The sequence below is a fragment of the Benincasa hispida genome, chromosome 4, assembly GCF_027475165.1.
Source record: "Benincasa hispida cultivar pf3 chromosome 4, pf3_genome.v1.1, whole genome shotgun sequence".
Lineage (NCBI taxonomy): Eukaryota > Viridiplantae > Streptophyta > Magnoliopsida > Cucurbitales > Cucurbitaceae > Benincasa > Benincasa hispida.
The window spans coordinates 14,224,140-14,244,471 of record NC_143481.1 but is presented as its reverse complement, the minus strand read 5'-3'; positions in this window follow the sequence as shown (position 1 = coordinate 14,244,471).

Genomic DNA, 20,332 nt, shown 5'->3' with positions numbered 1-20,332 from the left:
TGAGATTGAGGAGGAGAGAGAGATTTGGGGAAGGGGTAGCAGCTAAGAGAAAAAGAGGATGAGATTTATGGGTTTTTGTTATTTTATTTTATTTAGATTAGTGGATAATGTAAACCAATATTTCATCTTGACGATTTAAAGTAGGGTACATTTTATTTAAACTTTTTTTATTGATTTAAATTCTATTAAAAATTATTACATTCTAAAAGAAAATCTAAAATTTAAAATTATATTAAAATTTATTCTAACGCATGGGTTTAAAAAAAAAAAAATCTAATTTTTCTTTTAATTCTCTCTCTATATATATATACTTCAATAATTTTCTATCTCAAATTCAAAATTTACAAATTCCAAATTTTTATTAACATAGATTCAAAAATTTTAAATTAAAAAATTTCGATTGTGATAAGAAAATATATACAAAAATTGAAAATTGAAAATAATTACATGAAACTGAACAAATCGAAAGAATATTACAATGTGATAAGGAAATGTATAAACAAATCACAAAAAATAAAATAAAATCGAATATGGTTAATGAAAGATATATTTGAATATATATTGGTGTCAGTAAAATATAAAATTCTGTTATGATTCGAAACCACACAAATGATGGCTTATAACTTCACATCACAATTACATATGTAAATGTAAAATATTATAACTAATAATTGGGAAAAATGTTGGTTAAAACTTCGTAATTTTATTTTACAATTACAATATATGTTGGATCTCATAAACTATGCATTGCAATTACATTGTATGTGTAAATGTAAATTAGTTAAATCTCTTCTTTTTTTTTTTTTAACAAGGCACGTGTATTTTTTCTAAAAAAATAAAACTGAGTCTATATACGTACATATATAAAAAGTTTTTAGAAAAATCTATGTATCTCAAAAACTTTTTAAATAATAATAAAAATAATATCATGACATAAAACGTGAAATTTTCAGAATGTGAAAAAAAAAATTCCAATTAGTTTGATGACAATATGTATAAAATAATGAAAAATATTAAGATACAATTTAAAGTAATTTTAATTTGATAATAAAAGATAAATTTAAATTTAAAATTGGAGGAGAAAAATAAGAAAGAGATTAGTTTATTTTGAATCAATTTGAGAAGTAGTTATCAAAATCTAATTTGATAATAAGATATAAATTCGAATTTCAAAAAATTCGAAATGGTGCTCATGTTCTATTTTGGAAAATTTATTACGTTATAATATGTTAACCTAGGTTGTTAATCAATCTCTCCATATAACCTCTATTTTATCTCAATTATTAATACTAATGGATTTGATTTCCTGCCAAATCTAAAGATATAATATAAATTAAAATCAAAATGGTGATAAACAAATTAAGGATGGATTTTCTGAATATTTTGAAAAAGTAGTAAAATCAAATCAAATCTGATATGAAACCGTCAATTCAAATTTCAAAATGAGAGAAAAATCTGACACCTTTATCTAAATTTGTTAGGTTGAAATCTCATAACCAATAATTTCAATTACATTGTATTTTTATTGAGAATTAATATACAATCTCATAATCGAATATTTCATTTACACATATTTCTATTGACAATTGATAAACGGTATAGCAATTATACGTAAATCTAAAAAACCGTTATCCGACCATACTATGGGTAATTTGGGGATTAAAAAAGTATATGTCACGTGTGCAACATGTTTTTGCCAAAAGCCTTATTAATTCCGTTTTTTGACAAAAATCAAGAGGACCCTCCGATTTTGCTAATTCCTCTGATTTCTCATTAAAATATTGGTTCAAACGTTATGTCTAAAGTCCGGCTTTTGAAATTCTAAAAAACTATGTTAGGAGAATCTTAACCGACTAGGCTTTTTGGTTAAACAACTTACTTATTAATCTATATAGAATTACTTTTAAAATTGTTCTAACATGCAAAAGTTATTTGATGGAGCTTTTAGATTTTAGCTTTCTTAAAAATTTAGTATCTTTCTTTTCCTATCTCAAATCTTCATTTCATCAATTTATTCTCTTACATTTATTCCAAATTTTAATTGGCTCACATTCTTATAACAATTATTTTTTTTAAAAAAAAATTGTTTCATAATTTTTTTTTTCATTAAACAAAAATGGTTGCAATTCAAATCATATATATTTTCAAATAATTATACAAATAAATCACACGGTTGAATGAGAAATTTTGGACCAATCACAAATTACCATGTCATTCATGAAGAAATTCCAAACTATCAAATTTGGAACAAATTAGGAGTCGACATGTGTCCTAAATTGGAATTGAAGACAAATTCTGATGACACTACATAGTTTCATCAGACCATTGATTATTTGGCCCAGTCTGATATTATTATTTGGGTTAAAGTCCAAATAAGCCCAAAAATGGGTTGAATTTGATCTAAATGTCGAATTAGACCCAAGTCCAACCAATCGGATCCTCTAACCAAGCCTAAGCCCACGAGGCCCACCAGAGAACTCTATAAATAGAGGAACTCTCCTCATTTGTGGGGGGCAACATTTTCTACATTCATAGAGCCTAGAGAGAATTCATCAACAAGCAGAAAACTCCCAAGATTCCTGAAGCTGCATTCCTAGAAGACAGAAGACTGTTGAAGACACAAAAACTCTTCCAAGACTTATACTTCAAGAATGTTTGGTGTTTTTCTTCTTCAAGTCAAGCACATTCACCCAACTAAGAAAGAATTAGAGGATCAAGTATTAGAGATCGAACCACATCGCATCAAATCAACTTCAACATCAACACCAACTCAAGTTCAACTCTACGAAACACGTTTCTCTGGAAACCTTATGTGAATAAATTGGCACACCCGGTGGAACCTCTCTACCTCTCATCTCTCTCTCAGCATCCAAGCAAGCCAAATGGCACCTAAGAAGATGGCATCCAAAGCTTCCTCCACAAACGGATCATACATGGGACCTATCACCCGCAGTCGCTCAAGAGAAGTCACGTAAGAGTAAGAGCAGAGCTCCCTCATCGCCCACAACATCTTGAGGCAAATGATGGAATCCCCACAAAGTGGGGTTGTCATCAAGGAAAACCCCTTGTTTGACAACTCTACTTCCGCCTCCAGCAAGTCGAAAAGAGATTCACCGCCATATGTGATTTCTGTCATGATGGCAGATGTGATGGCGGAAACGTCCATGGCAGAAATGTAAAGGAAGATTAACTTTCTGATGAAAGTCGTTGAGGAGCGAGACCATGAGATCACTGTCCTGAAAGAACAAATGCAGTCTCGAGAAGCTGCTGAATCAAGCCAAGCCCCTACGGTCAAAGCAACTGACAAGGGGAAGACCGTGCTACAAGAAAACCAACTATAACAGTCAGCCTCGGTGGCCTCTCTGTCGGTCCAACAACTGCAAAACATGATCATGACCTCCATAAGAGCTCAATATGAAGGGCCGACTCAAACTTTCTTCATATATTCCAAGCCATACACTCAGAGGATTGACAATCTGAGAATGCCTTCAGGGTATCAACCCCCAAAGTTCCAATAATTCGACAGAAAGGGTAACCCAAAGCAACATATCGCCCACTTCGTAGAAACATGTGAGAATAAGGGAGACCTACTAGTCAAGCAGTTCGTTAGAACCCTCAAAGGAAACGCTTTTGACTAGTACACAGACTTAGAGCCTGAGGTAATTGACAACTGGAAGCAACTTGAAAGAGAATTCTTGAATCGCTTCTACAGCACTAGGTGCACCGTTAGCATGATGGAGCTGACAAACGTCAAACAATGGAAAGGAGAGCCGGTCATCGACTATATCAACCGATGGAGAGCTCTGAGTCTAGATTGCAAAGATCGACTCACCGAATTATTTGCTGTAGAAATGTGCACGCAGGGTATGCATTGGGAACTCATCTATATCCTGTAGGGAATAAAGCCCTGTACCTTTGAAGAATTGGCGACTCGTGCTCACGACTTGGAGCTAAGTATCGCCAACAGGGGAACGAGGGACTCCTTGAGCCACGAACCGAAGAAAGACAAGAAAGAGGTGAAGGGCACCGAGAAAATTATGAAAGGTGCCACAAAGGAATCAATGGTCGTTAATACGACCCCATTGAAGTTTTCCTCAAAAGGGAAAGAGAAGAAGATAGAAAAGAAAGACGAATGAGGCAAAAGACGCCGCCTAACCCCAAAAGGAGCGATAGGAAAAAGTCAACCCGTTCCCCGACTTCGATGTTACAGATATGCTTGAGCAACTACTAGAAAACCACCTTATCTAGCTACCAGAATATAAACGACCGGAATAGGCCGACAAAGTGGATGATCCCAACCACTGTAAGTATCACAGGGTCGTCAGCCACCCAGTTAAAAAATGTTTTGTACTGAAGGAATTGATCCTCAAATTGGCCCGTGAGAGGAAAATAGAGTTGGATCTAGACAAGGTGGTTCAAACAAATTATGCTGTGGTGACAGTAACTCCAAGCGTGGTGGCACCAATCATATATTATGAAGAAAGGGAGAGCTTGGTCCAATTTGGGACCTTCGAACCTGTGGTAGTGCGGTTTCAACAGGAGGTCCAAGCCACAGATCCTCAAAACAGAGGAGAATGTGTTGACGATGACGATAATGAAGGTTGGATCCTTGTGGCACGTCGTAAGAAGGAAAGACTAAACTCTACCCAAAAAGAGTTACGCTCTTATAGAAACTACAGGAGAGGGAGCAAGACACAAAAAAGGAGGGGTAGAAAGAAGGCCTGGAGGCGCAAGGTTGTTGACGAAAGAGACGAGGATGTTCCTCATCCCAGACGACAAGTGACGTTAGCAGATTTCCTCCCGAAGAACTTCAGCAATTGGGGTTCAGAGGAGATGCTAGAGGCTGCTGCATGTCATGCTATCAATACCATGGAAGAAGAAGATACCATTCCAGGTCCACTAAAATCGACAGGAGAACCAAAGGGTTCGTCACTATTCAACATAGACGACTTGCTCTCACTCCCGCAAGAAGCTAAGAAGACCCTCATTGAGGCACTGTTAGAATCCAACGCCTCTAGTACATGACCTTCGCAGCACGTGCTTATGCCTCGTGTTGCACATCTATAGGCTTTTCAGATGAAGATTTGCTACTGGGATCCAAATTGCATAATAGGACTTTGTACGTCTCTGGATACATTCGAGAACAGAGAGTGGGTCGAATCCTCATAGACAACGGATCTGTCGTCAATATAATGCCTAAGACGATTATGAAACAGTTAGGCATACTCATAGAATAGCTATCAAACAACAAATTAATAATTCAGGGTTTCAATCAAGGCAGCCAAAGGGCGATAGGCATGATACGCTTGGAGCTTTTCATTGGCGATCTGAAGGCCGACGCACTTTTTCATGTGATAAACTCAAAGACCACCTATAAGTTACTATTGGGATGCCCTTGGATTCATGGGAATTGTGTGATTTCATTGACACTACATCAGTGTTTCAAGTTTTACCAAGACGGGATTAAAAAGGTTGAAGCAGATTCTAATCTGTTTTTCGAGGCCGAGTCTCACTTTGTAGATGCAAAGTTTTACCTAAAGAGTGAGAATTCTGATGAGACTATGCCAATAGAGAAATTTCTGGCAAAGAAAGTAGTTGGATACCGATCAAGGTCGCCAATAGACATAGAGAAAAGGGCAGGTAGCAAGGTACAAGCCTCCAGCCCAAAAGAGAGTAGAATATCGCTCAACGTTGGAGAAACACCCGTGGTAAGGGGTGAAAAAGTCTAAAAAATTCTGATTCTGCGCCATGTCCCTTATCGAGACAAAAAAAGGGTAAGTCACCTTTTATGAAATGCTCAAAAGGTTTGCAGGTCGACGATATAGAAATTCTGAAGGAGAGTTTTGTCACACCCCTCACGCCGATAACGAAGCAGGAAGTCCACAAGCAAGAGGCGGAAGTGACGGGGTTAAAGCTGCCCGAGAGGCAAACTGAAGACAGATTCGATCCCAAGGCTTATAAGTTGTTGGCGAAGGCGGGCTATGACTTCACAACTCACACTGAGTTCAAGAGTTTGAAGATTTATGAGCAACCCCGACTCTGGCCGACCCAAAAGAAGATTTTGCAAGAAGGACACGCTATACCTACGTCGAGGGCGGGACTTGAATATAATCTGTTAGAGCCAGTCCACATAATCAAAAAGGCGAAAGGGAAAGTGGCCAATAGTAATCATATTAATGTAGAAGAAATCGATGATACAGAAGAAAAGGAGGGCAAAGATAAAAAAGCCTTAGCCTTCGACCGTATTAGACCGTCTGCCGCACGCGCCTTGGCCTTTGACAGATTAAGCATGACAGAAGCAGAAAGGGAAAGCCCACATACTATTCCCAGAGCTACTCGATGCTCAGTCTTTCGAAGGTTGACTTTGTCGAATGAAGGAAATGAGGAAATCATCTATCAATCACCAGTGGTGGTGCGACCGTCAGCCTTCGAAAGACTAGGTGTAGTTCCAAAGGAGAGTGAAGGAAAACCCCACGCTTCCATTTTTTATCGCCTGAAGCACGAGAAGGCTGAAGATCCCCTCGACCAATATGTCCTTAGTAAGACAAAAGGGAAGGGAAAAGCCTGCGCTGACGCCCCCGAAATGACTAAAAGGAAGAGGGGGCAGATACCCCGAGCGTCCATCTGGCGACGAATCAACCTTAAAAACGTCGAAGGGTCATCGGACCATAAGCCATCAGGGGAGGCAAAAAGTGATGGGGAAATCCATAGTACCGTCCCCCCACGCATGAAGAGAAGGACCTTCGTTACTCTAAACACAAGTGAGAGCTTGTTCAAAGTAAAGAGGCGCAACATTGTTTTCACCAATCCTCAGAGTGGAAATTTAGAGCAGAAGGAAGGTGAAACTTCGTGCCACCACATCACCATCAACGAAGAATCCGAAGAGGGTATGACTGTAGAGAAAATGGAGGACGCTCTGCAAGGTCTAGATGATGGTGGTCAATCCATAGTGGACGAGCTAAAAGATGTGAATCTAGACACTGTAGAAGAACCACGTCCGACTTCATCAATGCATCCCTCTCGGAAGGGGAAGAGGACGAATGCATGAGTTCGTTCACCGAATACAGGGATGTTTTTGCCTGATCATACAAAGAAATGCCGGGACTAGATCCAAAAGTAGCAGTCTACCATCTCGCGATCAAACAGGAGTGTCGACCCGTTAAGCAGACTCAACGACGCTTTCGGTCAGAACTTATCCCCCAGATTGAGGTTGAGGTCAATAAGCTGATTGAGGTCGGGTTCATTCGCGAAGTTAAATATCCAACATGAATAGCCAACATTGTCCCTGTTAGAAAAAAGAATGGATAACTTCGTGTTTGCGCAGATTTTTGCGACCTAAATAGCGCATGCCCGAAAGACGATTTTTCATTGTCCATCACAGAGATCATGGTCAATGCGACAACGAGACATGAGAGCTTATTCTTCATGGATGGATCTTCCGGATATAACCAGATACGAATGGCCCTCGTGGACAAGAAATTGATGGCATTTCGAACCCCAAAAGGGATATATTGTTACAAGGTAATGCCCTTCGGGTTGATGAACGTCAACACTACTTATCAACGTGCCATGCAAAAGGTGTTTGACAATATGTTGCACAAACATGTGGGGTGCTATGTGGATGACCTTGTGGTCAAGACCAAGCGGCGATAGGACCATTTGAAAGATCTAAGAACCGTGTTCGATCGCCTGCGAAAGTACCAGTTAAAAATGAACCCCCTCAAATGCGCGTTCGGCATAACCTCAGGAAAGTTTCTGGGCTTCGTTATGAGACATCGAGGGATAGAGATAGACCAATCCAAGATTGATGCCATCCAGAAGATGCCAAGGCCAAAGAATCCACATGAGTTGAGAAGTTTGCAGGGACATCTGGCCTACATCCGGAGGTTTATTTCTAACCTGGCAGGGCGGTGCCAACTCTTTCAAAGACTGATGAGAAAGGGAGGGAAATTCGAATGGGATGAGGCCTGCCAGAATGCTTACGATAGCATAAAGAGGTACCTGATCAGCCCTTCTGTCTTAGGAGCCCCAGTAGCGGGCAAGCCGTTGATACTGTACATTGCAGCGCAAAAGAGATCACTGGAGGCACTATTGGCACAAGAAAGAGAAAATGGAAAAGAACGCGCTCTCTATTACTTGAGTAGGACCCTGAATGGAGCTGAGAGTAATTATTCCCCTATAGAGAAGACGTGCCTTGCGCTCTTCTTCGTGGCAAACGAACTCCATCCCACTACTATCTAAAAGAGGAGACAAGACAGTAAATATGATTTATTGTTCTTGGAGACATGTCTGGTAGAGAATGATGATTCTACCTGGATCCTCAATTCAGGTGCTACCAATCATGTTAGTTCCTCTTACCAAGGATTTAGTTCTGGGCAAACATTGCCACAGGGAGAGATGACTTTTTTAGTCGGTACTAGTGAGGTTGTTTTAGTTGTTTTTGTAGGCAGGTTGAAGTTATTTGTTGACAAGAAATGTTATTTAGAACTGGATAATGTTTTTATAGTTCCTCATACTAAGAGAAACTTAATCTCAGTTTCTTGTCTCATTGAACAAGGCTACAACGTCTCATTTTCTGAGAATAAAGTGTTTATTTTCAAGAATGGAATGGAGATTGATTATGGTTCAATGTAAAATAACTTATATGTACTAAGGTCGTTAGTCATAAAAGCCTTGTTTAACACTGAAATGTTTAGTACGACAACAACAGCTAAAAGACCAAAGGTTTCTCCAAAAGAAAATGCCCATCTTTGGCATCTTAGGTTAGGTCACATAAACCTCAATAGGATTGAGAAGTTGGTGAAAAGTGGACTTCTAAAGAGTTTAGAAGAAAACTTCTTGCCGGTATGTGAATCATGCCTTGAAGGCCAGATGACCAAATGACCTTTTGCTGGAAAATGTTACAGAGCCAAGGAAGCCTTGGAGTTTATACATTCAGACCTTTATGGTCTGATGAATGTTAGAGCTCGAGGTGGGTATGAATATTTCATCTCTTTTGTAGTTGATTATTCAAGGTTTGGGTATCTCTTCCTAATGTAACGTAAGTCTGAAGCCCTTACCAAGTTCAAGGAGTATAAGGCTGAAGTTGAAAACTTGTTAGGTAAGAAGATAAACACACTACGATCTAATCGTGGTGGAGAGTATATGAACCTCCAATTCCAGAACTATATGATAGAACATGGGATTGCATCCTAACTCTCGGCCCCTGGTACATCTCAACAGAATAGTATATCAGAAAGGAGAAACAGGACCTTGTTGGACATGGTTCGGTCTATGATGAGTTATGCTAATCTTCCAGATTCGTTTTGGGTTATGCAGTGCAGACTGCATGTTATATCCTGAACAACGTTCCCTCAAAAAGTGTTTCTGAAACACCTTTTGAGTTATGGAGAGGTTGTAAAGGTAGTTTACGCCACTTCAGGATTTGGGGCTGTCCGACACATGTGCTAGCAACTAACCCAAATAAGTTGGAACCGCATTTGAAGATTTGCCTCTTTGTAGGCTACCCCAAGGAAACGAGAGGAGGATATTTCTATGATCCGAGTGAGAACAAAGTGTTTGTTTTCACTAATGTTATCTTCTTGGAAGAAGATCACATGAGGGATCATAAGCCACGAAGTAAGCTCGTTTTACATGAGATCTCTAGTGAGACTGAGACTGTTGAGGGTTTAGCAAGAGTTATTGAACAGGCCGACAGATCAACAAGAGTTGTTGAGATTGGGACATCTAGTCATCCAGCTCAAGAGTTGAGATTGCCTTGACATAATGGGAGGGTTATGAACCCACCGGATTGCTACATGGGTTTTTGTTGGAATAAAAGGAACAGATGATGGGGTTATGCACGTAATCATGCATTGTACATGGCTTAAGCTATGCGTTTATACCCATGCATTGGAGGTCATGCATTGGAATGGAAAATATGCGTTAATCTAGTATGCAATGACTACGCGTTCCTATCACAAGTTTTCTTACGTTCGTTCCAAGTATAACAAGAATGCAAGTTTCTTGGGTAATTCGAGGTCGAACACAAGGACTTGTCACTTAATAATGCTTGTGAAGCAATGTGTTTGAGGCAATGAATAAAAGTAAAAAGAAGAAGTTTAATGGGTATACACACTACTTCTACTCCTAACTAAACGTATAGAGCAATAGGAGACTTGCGATGAGAATTGGTAGATATACAACAACTGTTAATGCATAGTAATGTTTATTATCTTAAATCGCTCAAGTAATCTCAGCTCGTCGCACTAACACATCACACACCTCTCGGTGGTCAGCCGCATGACTATATCTCTATAGTGCATGGTTGCGTCAAGTATAAGATTATGCCAATCTCTAGAAACAATGCATACTTTGCTTTAGTGCATTCCATCTCTTACCTTCTCAGGCAGTTAGACGTAGTTAATTAACTTATAGACAAGCATTGCAACAACCCATAGACAAGCGTTGCTACAGCCTTTCACCAAGAAAAGAGGATTAACTCACTATACTCACACAACGCACACCTCTCGGTGGGTTGCTACATGCGTCCTATCTCTAGGCTACACATGCAATCGCCTTTGATAAATAAACGATGAAGGTAAATGATGATAAAGATAAAGATGATGAAGAAGATGGCATTGAAGGAATCAAGATATGCATTGATTACAAAATGTCTTAATATCTTAAGCTAAAATGTAATACAATACAGAGGTTAGAGAATAAATGAAAGATTCTGCGTCAAGGCTGCCGGTGGTGCCATGGATGAATGGTGGAGATGTCTCGCTCGAGCTCTATCTCCGACGAAAACTCCGGTCATCACTCGGTCTGGTTTGTGGAAATGAAGAATTCTCATTGAAAATCTCGATCATGCTCTCATCTGTGATCACAAACCTCTACCTTGAGGCAGAAGTTCGGATGCTTTGAAATGAAGGTCCAAGGGGCTATTTATAGAGTTTAAACCCCGACAACTATCATGATTGCATTATGTCTCACTGCTGCCTTTGTTGTGATATGGGTAATGCCACATCATCTTATCTTATTAATACTCCCAAGGTATGCGTCCAAACTTGATCCAGCTGAAGTATCAACGCATTCTACCCATCTTGCGATCGCCCTTCTATTATGGTTGTCACTCCGTGGTCACAATCTCCAAGTGATCACCGCATTCGCTTGATCACCGTAACTTCCATGCGATGGGCACATTCGATCATCGCAACTTCCATGCGATGGACGTATGCGATCACTGCATGCATTCGTCTATGGATATCTCAGTTTTTAGCGCATGCGTTTGTCTTTGTGGTTGCCTGGCTTCAGCGCATGCGTTTGTCTGTGATTGCTTATTTCTAACGCATGCGTTTGATTCCTATGATAGCTACAAAAATAGAAACTTTGGCACGGAGTAACACATAATATTGGGGTCAGTGAGGATTTAGGTGCTAATAGACGCAAAACTCAATTTTTTGCAAATTCTAAGTATTATCACCGCATTTTCTACTTGTTAGTCCTCATAATTCTAAATAAAAAGCTTATAATAACTGGCATTTCTGCCAGTTATCAGTTTGACTGAAGCCCTAAACGTCATTACGAATGATGGGGTCGAGGATCCATTGTCTTTTAAGAAAGCAATGGAGGATGTTGACAAAGATGAATGGGTTAAGGCCATGAACCAGGAAATGGAGTCTATGAACTTCAATAAAGTCTAGAAGCTTGTTGATTCATCTGATGGGGTAACATCTATTGGGTGTAAGTGGATCTATAAGTGAAAGAGAGGTGTAGATGGAAAGGTGCAAACCTTTAAGGCTATACTCGTGGCAAAGAGTTATACCCAGGTTGAGGGAGTTGACTATGAGGAAACTTTCTCACCTGTTGTCATGCTTAAGTCTATCAGGATTCTCCTATCCATAGCCACATTTTATGATTATGAAATATGGCATATGAACGTCAAGATTTCCTATCTTGATGATAATCTTGAGGAGACCATCTATATGACTCAACTAAAGGAGTTCGTAGTTCCAGATCAAGAGCAAAGAGTTTTCAAGCTTAATAGGTCCATTTATGGGCTGAAACAAGCATCTAGATCTTGGAACATCAGATTTGACACTACTGTCAAATCGTTTGGCTTTAACCAGATGCTTGTGTATGGAGCTAAGGATCTGATCCTTACAGGATACAACGTTGCTGATCCTTTTACAAAGGCCCTCACGGCTAAAGTGTTCTAGGTCACTTAGAGAGTCTGAGTCTGCGGGACATGCGGCATCTTGTCTAGGGCAAGTGGGATATGATATTGGGGTATGCCCTAGTTTATTGTTGGGACAAGTGGGAGATTGTTGGGATTGGTCTCCCGAGTCATTAGGACAAGTGGGAGATTGTTAGGATTGGTGTCCTAATTCTCCCGAAGTCTCGTTGTTTTGTAAAGATGCACATTGTTTAATGAATAAAATAATTGTTATACTGGCATTTACTCATATCCAATAAACAAAGCTCCTTGGTTATCTTATGTGAATTTAAGAATATATATGAGATATACAAATGGATCATGCCTTAAGTGATAACCTAAATAGGTCTGTAGTATAAGGATTAAGGTGGGATACCTAATCCTGGTGACACTATGGATACGACTCGCTTTGTAGAGGTTTGCAAATGTTATAAACTACTACAGATGGTTGATCCTAGCCATTCATGTGGAGATGTGGAGCGGGCGTGTCCTATACAAAGAGTTTGTATAAGACCTGGACCACGAGATGACTTGTAAAACCCGAACCCTAATTACTTCAAGTAAGAGTAAGTAATGTGATGTCTTCTAATGAGCTAAATGAAGCCATGTCTTCAGAAGGGTAGAAGATGTAAGCAAGAAGAAATAGGCTCTTGGGTAGCTAAGTGTAAAAGTAGGACAAAACTCGGCTTGGCTAAGGAAGGTCATGCTTGATGATGGAATGCATAATAAGCATATGAATGAGACCATGCCATCTAATGAGGTATGGTGCTAAAGTAATATTGTGAGTGAAGTTAGCAAAAGGAAATTTGCTAAATCCTAGCTCTTCATCACCAATAGTGGGCCAGGTGGCACAAGGAGAGTTCATGCTAGATTTTGGGCGATAATATAAGCAAGAAGATCGAGTTCATTGGGTCAGTTTGGACAAACTACTTAGGCTATATGTGTAATTCTAGTGTCATTCGAAAGCTCTATGTGTCTATTTTCTGTGGCTGGGCTGCTGGAGGGAAAACTCGCCGGAATAAGGCTGAAAGGGCAAAATAAAGATAAAGGGTTCGTTTCTCATGTGAATCTAGGCCATCAGTGAAGAATTAAAGCTCCAGGACGAATTACGAATCGTTTTAAGCTAAAAAATTGAGGGAATATTGTTAACTCAGTTATAAACAACCTTATAGAATGAAAATTTTTAAGATAAGGCCTGGAAATCGAGTTATATAATTTGAAGTTTGAACTGGAAATTGTTGAACAAGTAGGCAGCTGCTTGAATTGGGGCCAATGATGAAGTTTTGAATCTTCAGATTAAACGACGAGGAATTTTGAGCTGAAATTTTAAGGTAATTTTGCTAACTCAATTCTAAAGAAGTTTCTTCAAAAGAGGGCTGGATTTTGAGTTATGAATTTTTGAAGTTGTAACAGAGAATATGTGCATAAGCAGAAAGCTGCTTGGGAAGAATAAGTAAATAGATCATATGGAGAAAGAGGATCTCGCTAATTTTGTAATGAAGATCTCGCTCTAGAAGGGAATCTCGCTAGAAATTGGGCTGAATCTCGTTGGTAAGGTTAGTATCGCTAGATGACAGTTTGCTAGGAAAAGTTTGACCTCGCAAGTAAAGCTGTCTTTGTTGATGAAAGTTTCTTTAGTAAATGAACTATTTAAGGTATTTTGCTAAGAATTCTGAGTAGTTTAACCGGGAATTATGTCCTTTCAGGCCAAGAAGAGCTAAGAGAGGCATATAACCCATTAAGAGGCCAACGAACTGTGAGTGACTATGTGATGACTTGCCGTTTTAATGATTTAGAAACTATGATTTCTTGAAGATATTTCCCATGCTAAGTGTTTAAATGGATTGCTAAGCAACATATTTGTGAAACTGTTTCTCATGTTAAATAAAGCATGTTTTCCATAGAATTGACATGATTTAGATATGTTATCTTGTCCAAATACTATCAGTATGTTTAAGTAACTCCATTTTTATGATGAACCAGTATGATGGATGAACTAGTATGATGATTTGAGCACTAAGCCTTAGTGTTCAACTAAATGTTTATGACAGATACTGAAGGACAATGAGAAGGTGTCCTTTCAAGTAAATATTTATGACGGATACTAAAGGACAATGAGAAGGTATCCTTTCAACTAAATGTTTATGACTAGTTATATGATGGATACTGAAGGACAATGAGAAGGTATCCTAATGATACTGAAGGACAATGAGAAGGTATCCTAGTCAAGTACTTAAGGTATGATGGTACTCAGTTATAACTACGTGCACGTAGGTAATACGACGTTGAGGGATTGAGCAAAAGGGTTCTCCCCGACCAAGGTTGACATTGAGGGTTAGATCTAATAGTTCACTCTCAACTAAGGATAAGGGTAGTCATATCTTCTCCTAGGCTAGAAGGATAGTTTGGAATTGCTAATGGTTATGAATGTTTATCAACGCATGATGTTACTAATGTATGAATTTTCCAAGTATGTTTTCCATATCTAATGCATGCTAATAATTTTTACAAGCTAGATCAACATGATTTAAGTCAACTTATTTTACAAAGTATGAAGCATGCGTTAGGGTTAAAGCTAAGGTTGAATGAAGCTTGATGTACCTAAGATTGTCAAAGTACATGCGTTGGTATTCCTAAACATAATGAGAAGGGATACTGAAGGTAGGGAAGGTATCCTAAAGAGTTTTCTATGTTATATTCAAGAACTTGATAGCTTAAGTGAGCCGGATACTGAAGGTAAGGAAGGTATTTGAATAAATGTACCTAAGGTGTTGACGGTACATAGAAAACTCCATGTGTCGTAGGTAGTTCTGAATGAGAGGCCGAAGTATGGGTCTCCTAGGCTATATACCAGCAAAGGGAGGCCGAAATATGGGTCTCTTGGCCGGTTACAGACGTTGGGAGCTAGAGCGATGTATGCTTGTTTTCAACTAAGGAATAATGATGTTTAATGGTGATTTAAAGGTTTTATGTACATGTTTGCTTGGTATACTTTAGTTTCAATGTTATGGTTTCAAGCTTCTAGTTTTGAGCATGAAATTTATATTTTTTATTAAGTCACTCACTGGGTTTCTAGCTCACGTTTTCAAATGTTTTCTTTCAGGTAGCGGTCAGTTTTCAAAAGGCTATTCTGTTGCTGCTCTGCCACTCAAGAAAACAGGTTGAAGGAAGCGTAATTAAAGACCTATGTTAGTTAGTACACATGTGTCTGTCTAGTGACTAGTATGCTAGATGGGGCTCACTAAGTTGTAATATTTATGTATGAACAATGTTGCGAAACCTTGTAATGTAAATATGTTAAGTTCCGAGTTAATATGTTGGTATATTAATGATATGTATGTATTCAGGGTTTGAGTAAAGGTTAACAGGATAGTTAGGCGGTAAGTGCCAGTAAAAGGGTTGGTAACTGCTGCAGCCACCATTCTACCCAGGTTTAGAGGGTAATCTGGGGTGAGATGTGACATGACTAGACTCTGTATATAACACCGTTGATACAAGAGACTTACATCTCACCTAGATGACTATAGGTGACACGACCTCAATCCTGAGTGTTTTGGGAACTCCTGCCTTTGAGGGCGGTCCTTTGATTAGTATGGGTGAGAGTGGTCAGATTGCCAACTCAACATGCCTACCTTTTTGGGGACTTGTCTAATCTGGGAGCTGGGAACTCAATCCACAAGATGGAATTCACTTCTTTTTCGAAGCAGGGATAAGTAGAGAGATTACTCCCTTAAGGGCTAATTCCAGGGCTTGAAAATAGTGGCCACAGCTTCTCTTTAGAAGAGAAGACTCAGTCATAGTAGGACTATGACTTATGTTCATTAGAGGGATCAATGGTACTTAAGAAGACAGATGTAACTACAGGGGTATAATGGTTATTGGTCCATCTGTACTTACGAGCGATCTGTGAAGGGTTGTCACACTGCTTATTCGTTAAGATGGACACATAATATATCTGTGGTAAGGAGAGTTCAGCTGTTGGTCTTTAGTGAAGTGTCTGATAGTTAACGGATGGTGGATCCCGTGACTAAAGAGTTTAAACAGTTATTCACGTACCGCTGGAGCTTCGAGCTATAGGTCCATAAGGTCCCCTTAGTAGCTCAATGGATTCAGTTAACGATTAGTTCTTGGTGTTGATTTGAAATGTTCAAATTGACAAGAGGTATTTTGATATATGATATAAATGGTATGATGTATGAGATATATCTAGTGGAAGATTGGTGTAAATGAGATTTACATTAAGTACCATGGAATAGAAGAACTATGGTTTATATGTTTCATGAGATGAAATATTAAAACTATAGGTTATAAATATAGTATGATAAGTTGGTTATCATTTATGTTTATAATAATATTAATTATTGGATAATTAATTCTTTTTCTTTTAAATAACCAAAGTAGTGGGTGGTTATTGAATCATGGTAACCGTGAGTTTAAAAGGAAAATTGATTTTCTTATTTTAAAAAGAAGGTTTAACAAAAGATTGAAAAAGTTTTTGAGTTTTCTCTTCACGCAAAAGAAACTCACGAAGTCGTCAAGTAAATTCGGATTTACTAAACGATGGCTGGGCGAGCTAAACGACCGTGCAGAGTAGAGCTAAACGATCGTGTAGTATTTACTAAACAATCGCATAGTTTTGCTAGATGATCGCTGGCCCAAGGTAAACGATCGTGTAGAGTCTGTAGGCGACAGACCGAGCTAAACGATAGACTAAACGATCGCATAGCTTTATCTAAACGATTGGGCATTGACCTATACGATAGGTCTTCGTTTTCTCCTACTTGCCCAGTCGTGTACGCGATCGTTGTTTCCTCCTTCATCTGCTTCATACTAAGTCCGAACAGAGCCCACCCTTGGATTTTTACATCGAGAATACCAAGGTTGCCTTGTTGGTGGTGTCAAACTCAACTCGACACCGTCGAGGTTTTCTGGAGGCCGTTCATGGTGTTGTGGAGGCCGTTCGTGGTGCTGAGGAGTTCATGATCGAGGAGATCGTTGAGGACGAGTACGAAGAGTTCGTGTCGAGGAGATCGTTGAGGACGAGCACAAAGTGTTCGTGTTGTGTTCGTTGCGGTATTGCGGTCGTGTAAATCAGGCGTTCAAGGTTGCTGTTGTTCGAGCATTCGTGCGCAACAGAGCATGGAGACGCGTTTGCCATTGTGCATAGAGTTTGATCTCTTTATGCATTTGTATTGTTCATGCTGTAATCTCCGTTAATTGCATAGCCTTTTGTTTTGAAGTCGACTGTAAATGCATTGTGTATTCATGATTGTAATTTGGAATTATCGTTCTTCCGCTGCTCATGGAAATCTCGCTTCCGATTTCCTTCAAGTACGAGGTGAAGCATGACGACTTGAAACCCTACTTCACTTACGCTCGCCAGTTGATGGAAAAGTTCGAAAGCGTGACGTTGGAACATGTCCACGGATAACAAGAAAGCGGATGCCTTGGTAAACTTAGCCACTACCTTAACAAACCTGGATAATGTGCCTCTTAATATATCGCTTTGGTGAAGATGGGTTGTACCTCCAGTTGGGACTGCATATGGGTAAACAAATGCGATATCAGTCTACCTAATCGACAAGGAAGACTGGCGGCAGCCCATCATAGATTACCTTGAGCATGGAAGGCTCTCGAATGACCCCTGCCGTAAAATCGAGGTTCGTAGGAGGGCCGTGCATTTCATTTACTACAAAGGGGTCCTATACCATGGATCCCTGAAGGACTTTTCCTTCGATGCCTTAGTAAAGAAGAGTCAGCGAAGGCTTTGGAGGAAGCACACTCAAGCGTATACGGCGCGCATCAAGCTAGACCAAAGCTACAATTCCAGCTGAAAAGAATGGGTTACTATTGGCCGGGAATGATCCAGGACTCAATGGATTATGCAAAAAAGTTTGTAGTCTATCAATATCACGTGAATTTCATTCATCAACCGCCCGAGCCTCTACATCCAACCATAGCCTCATGGCCTTTCGAAGTATGGGGATTTAATCTGATCGGCCCTATAACACCTAAGTCGTCAGCAGCCACTGACTACTTCTCAAGATGGGCTGAGGTTGTCGCTCTAAGGGAAGCTAAGAAAGAAAACGTGGTGGATTTTATCCGCACTCATATCATTTATCAGTACGGTATTCCCCATCGGATCGTGACGGATAACGGGAGACAATTCTCCAACAGTTTGATGGACAGGTTGTGTGAAAAATTCAAATTCAAGCAATATAAGTCATCCATATATAATGCTGCCGCAAATGAGTTGGCCGAGGCATTTAACAAGACATTATGCAACCTGATGAAGAAAATTATTTCCAAATCGAAGAGAGATTGGCAAAAGAATATCGGTGAAGCATTGTAGGCTTATCGCACAACTCACCGTACCCCTACAGAAGTCACCCCGTACTCTCTCGTTTATGGGGTAGAAGTTGTCCTTCCTTTGGAAAGAGAAATTCCATCGCTAAGAATGGCGGTGCAAGAAGGGCTGACTACAGAGGACAACGCTAAACTGCGGCTCCAAGAGTTAGAAGCACTGGATGAAAAACGGTTGGAAGCTCAACAAGCATTGGAATGTTACCAGGTGTGAATGTCTAAAGCCTTCGATAAGCATGTAAAGCCTTGGTCCTTTCAAGTCGGTGATCTAGTGCTCGCTGTAAGAAGACCAATTATCACGATAAGACAAATGGGGAATAAGTTTACACCTAAATGGGATGGGCCCTACGTCGTCAAAGAAGTCTACACAAACGAAGCGTATAAGATAGTTGATCAAGATGGGCTAAGAATTGGTCCAATCAACGGCAAGTTTCTCAAGAAGTTTTACGCTTAACAAATGTAAAGAAAAAAAAGAAAAAAAAACCTTTGTTTAAACTACGTTATAACTTGATCCCTGTCATTATAAAGGGTACGTAGGCAACTTAAAGAAATTTAAGTTCAGTCACGTGATAAAAAAAATATATGTGCATGTACATGAGTCAAAAATAGATAAATAAACAAATAAGAGAAGCATAAATTTAAAGGAGACTACAATGCGCCAGAGACATCACTGAGAAAATGACAAAAAAAACTTCCATATAAGAGATTTCAGCACTACAATAGTTGAATCCAGTAGCTAAAAAGAGAGAGGAAAAAACACTCCTAGGCCACTGCCTACTAAGGTACGCCTAATCCATAAGACAAGCAACATCAAGTCAAGGTACCCAGTGGTAGTTCCCCAGCTCATGCTGTATGGCTTCCAACACATGGTGTAGGACATCCAAAGCTTTGTCAAAAAGGATTGGGGTGGTCTCGATCTCGTTTATCGCCCCCCACATCTCCGAGGCCTCAAGCTTATGGCGAGTCAAAAGGCCTTCGCTCTCAGAAATCAGCCGTGATATTTCGGCCTGTTCGGCCCTGATGGCCTCCAACTTGGCTAACAATTTCTTTTCTTCTTGTAAGGCCCAAGAGTCGCGTTCAAGTAGTGCCTTTCATTTAGCAAAAGCACTACTCTCATTGTACAATATCTTATCCAGATCAGACTTAGCCTCCTCCAGATGTTGCTCCTTACTTGTTTGATTTAACTGAGAGGAATAAGATAACTGAAACTGATTATACTTCTCCACGTTTCGAAAGTACTCATTGACAAGTTTTCTGAGAGGAGGGAGGTTAGCACTAAAAATGTCGAAAATGGCTCGGAATATCTCATGTGTTTCTTTCTCCAGACTAAGAACCTTCTCGAAAGGAGTACGCATGATCTTCTTATGCATAGTCTCCCACATGGCCGAGGTTGCATGGCGTCGAACGTTCGAAACCACAGTGGCAGCACATAACTCAAAAACCACGGGGACGACTGGGGTTGGTGCCCTATCTACTCACCTCGGGAGCTCACTATTACTTGGACTTGCCAAAACCCTCGACGCTTCTCCGGGTTGGAGAACTGTAACGACCTGACCCCCTAGGACTTAGGTAAGGCCGTTACTAAAATAAATGCATGCAAAGAATTTAAAACGACGCTCAGTTATTTGAAATAAATGCTAATTAAAACAAGAGAAGTTCAAAAGACATTTATTAAATGAAATTGTTAAAAATAATAATAGGATATCCATAAATCATAAAGGTTAATAAATACATATGAAAAAAACAATTCTTAATAATAAGTTTCAAACATCA